Below are 9,932 nucleotides of genomic sequence, written 5' to 3'. Positions count from 1 at the left end.
TGTGCCCTCACTTCACGAAATAAATAATTCACTAAGGTATCTGCTTGCTCCCGGAATTGTACTAGCCGCGTCATTTCGTAGCTCCCATAGGAGGTCCTGAGGATATGACGGGGAGTCTCACTTTGTCACATTTCTAACTTTCTCGGACGTACACAGGAGGTCATTGTGTTCTTGGGGTTAGTCAAGCAGAGGTAACGTTTTTCTTGATGAATTCAGAAGCCAATGACCATGGCACAGTATTCCAATCGTATTCACGAGAAGGTTTATAAAAAAATTGACAGCCACAAGACCATCCCCGTGCAAAGCACACTTGCTGATATTTATGTTTTTGGAACTTTTCACTCCATCCAAGTACCCTCCCTGCTATGCGAGCAAGGACATAATCACACTTCCCGCCTTTAGAAACATGCGTGCCGTCAATTCCCATCCAGTGATAACGTCGGTTACCGCGGTAATGCCCTCGATCGGGTGTGGCAGACGGAGCACTTACGCAAGCACAAATTTGATCGAGTACGGCTCGCCAAGTAACGGTTTTGCGGCTTTCAATTTCTTAGAAATCGTCAGAAAAAAAAAAAAAACTGATTTTGATTGGAATAGTGTGCTATGGCCATTGACTTCTGAATTCGTCAAGAACGTTACCATTGCTTGGCTAATTTTTAAGTCCAATTAGCAAAATTAGCTTAATGAATGTGTGACGCGAATGCAAACTGCCTCAACCTGTAGCAAAAGTGTGTGTGTATACTACGTAATTTCATAATTTGCTTAAGTAAAACCTATTTCTAGAAATTCTCACCGGACACCCTCCATATTTAGGAGGTCAAAAATAAACACTACAACAGTGTCTCACGACGTCTTTCTGTCGTTACGCTCCTTGGCATGACGTAGCCAGGACTTGACGTGCCATTCGATTTCACTGTCTGTAGGTTTCTTCAAAAGACTGTTTCCTCTGATGAAGCGTAAAAAGATAATTTGATTTCGCTGGTAAGTAGAACTTCAGGACAGCATACATATCAACAGAAGTATAAGCACACGTTCACCAGTTTTTGCAGCCTAACAACAGTGGGGTGTCAGTCATCTCTATTCAGAGAATGCTGTACATAAGTGATAACCTAGAATGGCACTGAAGTGTAACAAAAGTGCGGACGAAAGGAGCTGGAGTATCTCATTACACCATCTCTGTAGAAGTAATGAGTGGTATTAAAGCTGACACATTAGAGTAAATTTCAACAAAACAATCTCCTGTACAGCTAGTAGTGAGGTTAAACTGGCAAAGGCTTCTTGGTTACATCTCTGCCAGACCAAGCAGGGTTCCTTCGCTGCAGGGCAAAAATCTCCATTTACCTGCTAGAGAACTGCTGTATAAGTCTAACATGAAGTCATGTTTATAAGTCCCAAACGTCGCCACACCAGCATTGGACAGCTGTTTCGGCCTTATTGGGCCTTCATCAGCAATGCGTAGGTGGGCGACGTTTGAGCGAGTGGCGTCGGAAGGTCACGTGGAACGTGATGTCCTCCCGTCACCTACGCCGTCACCTCCCGTCACCTACGCATTGCTGATGAAGGCCCAATAAGGCCGAAACAGCTGTCCAATGCTGGTGTGGCGACGTTTGGGACTTATAAACATATGTTCAACGTGCAGCCAAAGAGCGTATGCTGTTTTTCTTCATTTAATATTTCACTGGCTTCGCACAGGGCTTTCAGAGGTGAGTCGCTCACCCTGACGGGAGGACATCACGTTCCACGTGACCTTCCGACGCCACTCGCTCAAACGTTGCCCACCTACGCATTGCTGATGAAGGCCCAATAAGGCCGAAACAGCTGTCCAATGCTGGTGTGGCGACGTTTGGGACTTATAAACATATGTTCAACGTGCAGCCAAAGAGCGTATGCTGTTTTTCTTCATTTAATATTTCACTGGCTTCGCACAGGGCTTTCAGAGGTGAGTCGCTCACCCTGACGGGAGGACATCACGTTCCACGTGACCTTCCGACGCCACTCGCTCTCAGCTGGAGTATCTCATTACACCATCTCTGTAGAAGTAATGAGTGGTATTAAAGCTGACACATTAGAGTAAATTTCAACAAAACAATCTCCTGTACAGCTAGTAGTGAGGTTAAACTGGCAAAGGCTTCTTGGTTACATCTCTGCCAGACCAAGCAGGGTTCCTTCGCTGCAGGGCAAAAATCTCCATTTACCTGCTAGAGAACTGCTGTATAAGTCTAACATGAAGTCAGTTCTTTAACCAATAATAACACCAGCAAGATAGCACGAGATCAGACAGTACAGGACCCAATGCCTCATTTTGCCATGGAAAAGTAAGAGATCGATTTTAGAAAAAAAAAAAAAAGCACATCAAAGGTGGCGTAAATCGAATCGTTGGGTATCAGCGCATTTTTGTCATCCATTCATACCATGGATATCTTTTAGAAAAGATCATTTTTCAAACACAGTCAGAAACTAGGACCTGTGACCTGCTTCCAAAACCACAAGTATGTTAACTTATTTTTTATGCTGAAATAATAAGAATAAATAATAAATAAGCTTACGAAAAACAGCCTCGCAGCAGAGAAGGTCGCAGAACCTTTTTTTCCCTTTGTTTCCTCTCCAGCTGAATGCCGTTGCGACTTCGTCTGACATCAACGCTCTTAGGATTCTTTGTGTGGCGTCCCTGAGATTGATACCTCCATACTTCCGCAGAGTTTCTGTCTGCAATAGGAATATAGTTAGTTGTCAGTGGAAACCTTTCCTTTAAAAGATGACCCCTGTCTGTTTCTCCTGTTTCTTTTATCAATTATATCAATTACTACATAGCTTTGAATTTAAGGTCTAGTCACCATATTATAATTACTAGTTACTTTAATTTGTTTGGAATATATCAGGCATGTTCTTAAACAATTGGTGTTGAATGCAGGTGCTTGCAGTATTTGCTTTATTCATCTCTCATCTGCACTGCACCCCTGCGACCTCTCTCTCAGCAGTGCAGCAGTCTTGGGATGAGGAGCAGGCATGGCGCAAGCTACACCGTAAGAACAATGTGGAGATGCAGTGAAGAAACATGTTCGTTTCTAAAATAGTACGGAGGTGCTACTCTCTCGCACCAGGGCTGGGGGTGCAAGCAAAAAGAATGCACCTAGTATTCATGCTGGATCACTACCCTGAAAACTCCAGTCAACAATCACTGTGTAACATTATGTGTATAAGGAGAATACGTGACAGCACTGAGCGGGACCCACGATTGCACACCCATGTAATATTAGCTCTTGATGGGCCCTCACCAACTTCTTCATCTCAGTGTCATCTTACAGAGTCATGTCAAATTCGAGGAACTTATCTAGCTCTTCATAGGGCTCAAATACGCGCTCTTCTGCTGCAGTCACTGATGGGCGCTCCTCCAGGCCAGACGTCAGAGTATTCATCTGAGCTGAATGATCCTCTTGAGTAAGGCGGATCGGATGCAGCACCCTGATCACCTCGTTTTCAAAGGCTGTAAAGAATATGTCATAAAGACATTGGCAGACAATGCACAAAAGAACGTAAGGCATACACTGCTAGGTAATGCCAGTGGCAGCTACAGCACCTACGCAGACCAAATGGCACGCAAGAATGTAGTGCACTATCAGCTAACAGGCAGACAATTAGGCTGAATTGGCAAAGTAAAGATTGAGCACTATGGCAACAGCAGCGATGACGTGTGAAACTATGGTGATATGTTGAAGAAACTATATATGATAACAATGATGACAATAGGTATGGGCACAAATAGAGTAGAAAATGAAATAGGTTACAAATGTGAGCATGAGAATCAAATTAACAAACCAATGGTACCATACCACTTCTACGTAGTGTGCTGGAAGATGCACTAGAATGTGCGGGATGGCCAAAACTCATACAATTTGAAAATGGACGGCCAAAACTCATACATTGCTGGCTCTGGAGAGGGCTAGAAGTTTGACCTGAAACATGCAGAAAGAAGCATTCGAGAGCATTCATTGTCATCACGTTGTTCAAGAGCGTGGCCACTGCGCTAGCGCAATGGATAAAATAAAGAAAAAATGGCGTTCCTTCACGAATTTCTTGCGGACGATCTATCGAACGGATTTTTGTTCTGAAAACGGCTTTGGTATCTGGTGACCGAAGAGATCAGATGTTCTCATTGGAGCAACTTCGTAGCTTTTATAATTAAAAAGTTAATTATTGAAAGTTAATTAAGACATTGCCTTAGGAGTCTGTTAATGCTCCCCTAGGGAGTGCCCTTCAGCATATGCTATATTGCAATTGATTTCATCTCGGAAAGAGTGATCGATATATTTTTCAAAAATCTGTTCACACTTAGCGTGGACACCCTGTATATATCAAACACATTCATATCAGAAATACATGTCACATGCAGATACTTATTCACATCAAATAGAACACTGCCGAAGTGCGGCCCAGCCTAACCCAACCGGGTAAGGCAAAATTTAGTAACAGCTGATTTAAAGTTGTTGGACTGTTTTACATTGGTGGGAAGAGAATTCCATATTTTCACACCATGAAAGTCAACAGACCTTTTGCCGTAGGCATTGTTGACCTTCCGTAAATTCAGGTTACCCATGACCGTTGCCCCGGACGACCTTTATTTAAGTTGCCGGGTGTTAATGTCAAATGGAAGGTGCATCTGAAAAGATGGAAGTCTTTGAAGGCTTGTATTTGTCGGTCCTATGCTGTTCCAGCCTCAGAACATCAGTCCTTTCAGGCTTTCAGGGGTCAAAGAGACTATTAACCAAGAAAAAAGAAAGACGCTACGACCGTACGAAGACTTCCATGCATTAGCAAAGAGATACGTTGGGCAACAATTTGGTTGAATGGAAGTATATTGAGATTTAAAAAGAGGTGATGAGATGAGACGTTACGGTTACTGAATGTCAAAATACCGACACACCGTTTTTGCAACACGTGTATAGGTTACAGATAAGAGCTATAAGCGGTGCCCCACGCCTCTACACGATACACTAGATTCTACACAATACTACACTCTACACAACACAATACTCTACACAATACAAGACTCTACGCAATGCACTAGATTTATTAAGCTGACATTTAAACTAAGGGTCTGGGAAAGTCTTCGTTTCGGCGGAGGCTCCGCCGAAACGTATACTTCCCCAGACCCTTGGTTTAAATGCCAGCTTAATAAATAACTTTCCCCCACTTGCTACCTCGGTCTCTGGCGTCTTTTTTCCCATATATATATATATATGTATATATATATCGGAGAGAGCTCCTGCTTACGTCCCTATCTCCTGGTCCGCTATGTCCGCAAAGTGGACATTCGTAGGACGTTCAACGTCCGGCTCAGTGGATCTCCGTGGAATACCCGTCCATATTTACATTGTAAGCAGGTTAAAACAGACAATAAATATTCTTTGCCGGTACACAGTTGCGGTGGTCTCTACACACTCTAGAAACACTAAATATCTCATGCACCAAATTTTGCAAAGCAAAATATGTACGATATTTGTAATCTCCCATATATATCCAAATATCCGCAACAGACGTCATAGGGGACATTCAGTGGATCTACAAACACGACAGAAATGCTACTCGCTGCGATATCGCATGGATGTGAAGCGGATCTGTGGCAAACTCCAGTGGATATCCGAACGTCCGCGGCGAGATATCTTACGGACATTTGCTGGATGTAGCTATGTTTGCTGCATCGTGCTATCACTTCTATTACAAGAACGGATTTTGGAATCGTGAACACAGATATGCTTCAACGGCGAGAAACGCACATCCAAGAAAAACGAGAAAGAAAACTTTCTCGCCTATAAGAAAATGATATGTTCGTGGATGACCATCACGCATAATGCATCAGCACGGTGACAATGGCCGTAACCATATGAATTTGTAGAGCGGAGATAGCTTGGAGACTCACCACTGTTGAAGTAGCGTCCGCGTACTTGGCACACTGGATCATACGACGTTGTCTCGTTCGATGCCGTTTCTTCCTGTCACCCAGCCTAAAATGCGACAACTTACATTTGTAGACCGTGCATGATGTGAAATCATGAGAAGGCAGGGGTCAAAGAGACTATTAACTAAGAAAAAAGAAAGACGCTACGACCGTACGATTTACGTACAAAACTCTGCCCTTTACGCTTAGAGTGGGAGTGTATTAGGAGTAAAACAGAGCTTGACCGATGCCATTTTGTCGAAATTTACGCTTAGTAAGTATGATTAGAAGTAGAGCGTAAATTTACTCGTTTCTCTCGCGAGAATGTGTCGCACTAAACTCCGGGAAGGTCAAGAAACGCCTTCAAGAATATCGTTGAAGACAGAAGACCTCCCACGACAGATCGTCCCAGAATCTCATCCAGCTGCAAACTGGCACTAGTGTATCGCTTTACGACTCTTTACAGAAGCTGAGGATTTCAGGAAGTGACGTCAGGCCGGCACAGACGCCCAGCTCTTATATTGTGCTCACCGAAGACGAACGCCACCTGCGCAGAACGCGCGAGCATCTACGAGGAGTCTTCCGCGCACCAACCACGCCTGACGACACTTCAGCCATGGCCTCCTATATACTCCTATAGCCTCCTATATGCTTCATCCAACGTTCAGCAACCGTCTCTGGCAATCAGCACGGATGCTGCAACACCACCGCGAAAAAGTAGAAGAAGTCGACGACGTCCTCAACGGTATCGAGAGCCAGAAACCCACAAAGCTCAAGATCAAGTTTGATGGGAAGAAGACCGTTGGAAGATAATTTTATTGATGTAAATGTAAACCAAAGTGAAAGAAAAAGAAAGAGACAGATGTCACGCATGTGTGGCTGATGGCGCCTGACGTGTGCTCTCTCCTTCGCAGTTGATAAGCGAAGCTTTAAAAGCCTGAAAGGACTGATGTTCTGAGGCTGGAACAACATAGGACCGACAAATACAAGCCTCCAAAGACTTCCATCTTTCATCATCTTTAAAAGCCCGTAGCTGAAAGTAAACGTAATCTTTCTCCTTGTTCACTTCATGTGCTCGTGTGCGTGTGCGGCCTTGAATTACACCAACATGGTGTCCCCCTGGAATACTTTGGTGGGGGATACCCAGACCCCAAACTGACCTATGCTCGCAACATCGTGGAAGAGATGTGCAAGGGGGATTTCGACTTCGGAGCCGCATTCGACAGAGAGAGGATGCGTCTGTCGTGTGGCAGTTACCCTCTAGCTCCATCGTGTGCATGGGATGGAGTGTGATTGGTTGCGATTTCTATTTTTTTTCTACTTCCTTTCTTTCTTTTGAGACCTGTCCACTACAGCTTTATCCTCAAAAGACCACCACTTCTCACGTTGTCGCTCAATCGCTCCCATACTTGCACTTGCAGTAAAAGCAGCAAACGGGTCGACGTGAACGGCTGTTGGACTGCGAAGTTCTCAAGCACATAATCACGATATTTCACGTCGAAAACGTCGTTGAGTTCAGTTCCCATTTGTTATATCCCTCGTTCTGTAGATTCTGTGGATTACCCCGGACGAAACACTCATGGCTGCAGCCATAGCTTGTTTCGATTTCTTTCATTAATTAATTTTCGTAACAGGAAGGCAAAATTGAGAAACGAAGGTGCATCTCGGGGGTAGTCGGATATGCTCTTTCAGAATATCGCAACAGTGTCAACAGATCGGGAAATCGGCGTAGCCGACCTTTAAGGGGTATCTGACCAGAAGCTGGAGAGACCTTTCCGCAGTGGCTACCAATAGAATACACGAAAGCTGCTTCACACACGATAATGCATGCCTCAACACCTAGTTTTCGTCGACTCCAATTTTAAACACCGCGGTTCACTCCGACGGGGGAACACCTAGCGTCAGACCAAGAAAACGTGCTATATATAGAATACTCATCTGGTCATCCCACTGGGAAGACGTCAATCGCCCATGCAATCAACGCGCAGAATACTGTCACGTGATCAAGCACTACAACAACAACTTTCTGCAAGAACCAACATTTCCACGCCAATATACTGTTGTCACAGTGTCTAGTATGTACATATTGCGACATCTGCGTCCAGATTTATGACTGCAATAACACAATTAGCGACTTCCGCGGAAAGCGAAACTAGCTACGACGACTTTCGGTATCCAGCGCGCTGTTTCGTAGCGTTAGTGTAGTGTGTGTATTTTCAAATTTTCTTTCTATATCTTTCGGAACAACCGACTAATTTATTGAGGTACAGTGTTGGACTTCATTTGGCATGCCTCTCCCGGTTGTATGGTCAAAGCCAGATTTCTCGGCGGGCATTCAATTCCATGCGATACTGCGCGTTCAACCGTAGCGGCAGCGATGGCTTGACAGTATTGAACTGTCTCCTGACAGCGACGTAGAGAAGTGCAGATTTTGCCAATCGCATTTGAAGAATGCAGACTATGAGAGGAACCCGTCAGTTGAGCAATAACTGGGTTTGAGTACAAAGAGGCTCCGCCTACAGCAGTCCACAGTGCTCTTCCTTCAGTCTACCGTCCAAGACTATCGTATCTGGACGCGGCAGGGCTAGTGTATTCTGTATAATTTACACAGTGATTACTCTACTTGTGAGGATTACGTTGTGGCATGCAAATGTTAGGAGGTCATTTTTGCAAAAAAGAAAAATATGGATGGAAGCCAATTGAAGTTTACGCGCTAAATCAAAAGATATACTGTACAATTCCGTGTGTCGTTCAGAATGCAGCCGTGCCCAATGCACAAAGCAACAACCACAGTACTTAAAATGAAGGTGTGTATTCAGCACCTAGGTGTAGCATTTTAATTGTCGCAGCAATGCGCACCAGTGTAGTTTATGACTTCTTCGGACAAGATGTGGAACCAAATGCTGGAAATACAAGGCAGGGATCGGGTACAGGTTTTATTTTATTTGTTTTCCTTGTACTTTGCAGAACACTGCACATAGTACAGGAGGGTTCTGAATTCTAAATCAACCCACTTCAAATCCTCACTTTACCCAAGCTGTACTATTGTTCTGTAATCTGCGGAAACATCACAGAGGGCAAATATAAAATTACAGTGCACCAAAAAGAGTTAGCTTGGTGTTGACAACCACGTCTACAGATGCGCACCCCCTCGGCACCTTCAAGCCATGCAGCCACTTACAGTAGACAAAGTGTTCACTTGGAAATTGGAGATTTACACAAAATCGTCTTGCAAATTCAGGATCTTTTAGCGCCATCCGAAACATTTGCCATTACGGTATGAAATCCATCATACTGCCACCTTACAAAGTTGTCAAGTACACCTGTGTCGAGTTTCAAACCAGTTTTACACAAACTTGTTGAGGTCTTATTAGAGACAGGACACTCTGTTATGTGTTGTTTTTTGTGTGAAGTGCATGTGTGTGAATATGTGCACAGGTTGGTGCAATTGTGTATTTAGTTATATGATTGCGATTTGCTGTATATTCGTAGTGGCAATCATCTTTATTCAATCAATCTCAGTTATTGCAATCTGTGTTGGTGCCAGGCGCCTCATCCGGCTGATGCCTTTCTTGCCTGGTAGGCTAATTTCATTTGCTATGAAATGGAAAATCGAAATGAAATAACGCTTCCAACAATTGAAACGTTCCGTTGCAATTCCCATTTTTTTAATTAAATTAGATAACAAATTAAATTTAAAAATAAATTAACCGGACTGAATTGAAAATAGAGATCCTTACAAATTACTGTGGCTTTTTTTGACAATGCTAGGATGATGACTTCATGGATGTATGTGGAAGGAACAGGAAAAGAAGACATCTGGAATGGTAATGAGAGTTGACTGTCACATACGGGACCAATTTCTTTTATAAATGTGATATCTAGCGCAATGTTGTTACTAACAAAACAATTTTGTGTGCCCTTTAAAGGAATCTGCCAGTTGCACATGTGGTGTTTGACACTTCTTTACACATAAGCTTCTGGTGATGGCAAGATT

At 43.6% G+C, this 9,932-nt stretch overlaps 1 long non-coding RNA gene across 1 annotated transcript; it reads right to left on the bottom strand.

Moving 5' to 3' along the window:
• Positions 1 to 2,551: 2,551 nt before the first annotated feature.
• Positions 2,552 to 4,022, bottom strand: LOC135376549 (uncharacterized). The gene is made up of 3 exons (XR_010417738.1): positions 3,831 to 4,022; positions 3,276 to 3,484; positions 2,552 to 2,706 (listed from the first exon to the last, which is right to left on the bottom strand). It is a non-coding gene; the product is annotated as an uncharacterized LOC135376549 (long non-coding RNA).
• Between the last annotated feature and the right edge of the window lie 5,910 nt (positions 4,023 to 9,932).

Source organism: Ornithodoros turicata, unplaced genomic scaffold (genome assembly GCF_037126465.1).
Source record: "Ornithodoros turicata isolate Travis unplaced genomic scaffold, ASM3712646v1 ctg00001148.1, whole genome shotgun sequence".
Taxonomy (NCBI): Eukaryota; Metazoa; Arthropoda; class Arachnida; order Ixodida; family Argasidae; genus Ornithodoros; species Ornithodoros turicata.
Note: the sequence above shows the minus strand (reverse complement) of the source record. Positions and strands in the feature narration are given on the sequence as shown.